The sequence below is a fragment of the Cebus imitator genome, unplaced genomic scaffold (genome assembly GCF_001604975.1).
Source record: "Cebus imitator isolate Cc_AM_T3 unplaced genomic scaffold, Cebus_imitator-1.0 Scaffold201, whole genome shotgun sequence".
NCBI lineage: Eukaryota > Metazoa > Chordata > Mammalia > Primates > Cebidae > Cebus > Cebus imitator.
Window position 1 is genome coordinate 1,827,996 of NW_016107516.1, and position 2,005 is coordinate 1,830,000.

Below are 2,005 nucleotides of genomic sequence, written 5' to 3' on the forward strand. Positions count from 1 at the left end.
CCTGGCTAAGAATGTTCTTTTTTATTTCAATGCTTCATTTAATTTGCTGATGGGAGGGTTTTCCTGAATTTCAAATATTTACAAAATAAGAAAATCTTCTGCCATAACATCCTTTCTAGAATCAATTATCTGAGGGATTAATGAAAAAATTAATGGAGCTACTGCTTTTTGGGAAAGAGAATTAAAAGCAAAATCTCCTGCTATTTCAGAAAACCTCTCCACAAAAATAGAAGAGAAAAAAAAAACACTTTTATTTCTGAATAAATATTCAACCAGAATGTCATGTACGCCACAGGCAATCCCCTAAAGAGATTACAAAAATAGAAAGAAATCTTACCCTTTTATATGCCAAGAAGATATGTTCCGTTGTACATTTTCTTAAGACAAGCAATGACTACTATTCAAATAAGAGAACTTGACAGCACCATTTGTCACACAGAGTTTATCTGAAATTATTTTGGGAATATATTTGCTAATTGCCCTTTAAAAATTAATTTCTCCCTTCTTTTCGATTGGAGGTAGATTTGCAATTTGGAGTTAGGTGTCAACTAAAGTTAGGCTCTAGAGGGTTGTATTCTATGCGTGGAGGCTGCACATGGACATTACAGTTTGTGCTCTGAGCTAAACAAAAGCTACAGTGAGAGAACATAATCAATCCCAAAGACAATTTCAAAGAGCAAGGACAGCAAAGATTAGGCGGGAGTAGTATTTGACAGTGCTTATTTGATATGGTATCTCAGAGCTGCAAACTAGATTGTACAAGTCATTAGCCCCATCAGATAGCTTTAAGGTTGTGACCTTCTTGTACATGAATCTTCTAGCTAGTTTCCTTTCCTTTGCCAGAGATAACAAAACATGAAAGCCTAAAATGTGTGAGAAATTCAGATATTAGGTATAAGCAGGCTCTCTTTCCAGGGCTGATTTCTACCCTGCAGGGGACAGGGAGTCTTGAGTGTGTTTATTTTATTCTCACATTTGTGTTTTTTTAGAAAAGTGAATGGTCAATAATGGCTTATCTTTTATAATACAATCATTTGATACTCTTTTTTAAAAAGTATTCTGTATTCCAGAATACCATTACTAGGCAGGGATTGTCTACCTTTCTTCCATTTTTAATAAGATGTCCTGGAAATCCCTTACAGAGCCGAAAGGAAGTCTGGAGAGTAGCTATAAGGAAAAGAATGATGTGGGGTGAATCTGGGGTTGCACAACTAGTACCACAGTTTCTCTGAAATTGTTTCTTCTAAGGCCACTCCCCATCCTTCTCCTGTGTGTTTTAGATAGGACCTTTATATCACTCAAGGACAAGCAATAAAATATCCTGCACTTCGTTTTATTTCTTTCAAGGAACTTCACAAGAGCAGTCTGTATCTGCTTTTCTTACCATTGAACCCACAGTGCCCAGCACATAGTAGGCACTCAACACATACTCGTTAAAGGAAGAAACAAACAGATGAGTGACCAAACTAAAAACAGCCATCAAATACAAGGATAATACAAAAATCCATGATTCCTGTCCACAAATTTCTTTCTTTAACCTTTTTTTCTATTGAGATTCATTTATGTCGAGTGAAATATACCCTTATTAGTATACAGTTCTTATGAATTATGAGAAATGCATACAGTCATGTGGCCACCACCACAATCAAGGTGAAGAACAACAAAAAATTCCCTCCTGTCTTTTGAAAGTCAACACTTCCCCCACTTTTTGCTCCTGGCAACACTGATATGTTTTCTGTTCCTATGGTTTCACCTTATCTTGAATGTCACAGAAGGTAGGCTTTAAGTCTGGTCTATTTCACTTAGCATAATGCATTTGAGATTGATACAAGTTCTTACATGCATTAGTAGTCTACTTTTTTTCAATGATGGGCAGGCAGGATTCTGTTGTGTGGATGTAACACAGAGTTTGTTTAGGCAGTCACTCAATGAAGATCAGTTGGGCTATTTCCAGGGTTTTTTGGCTACTATGAGTAAAGCACATAGAAAAATTTGTATATACATT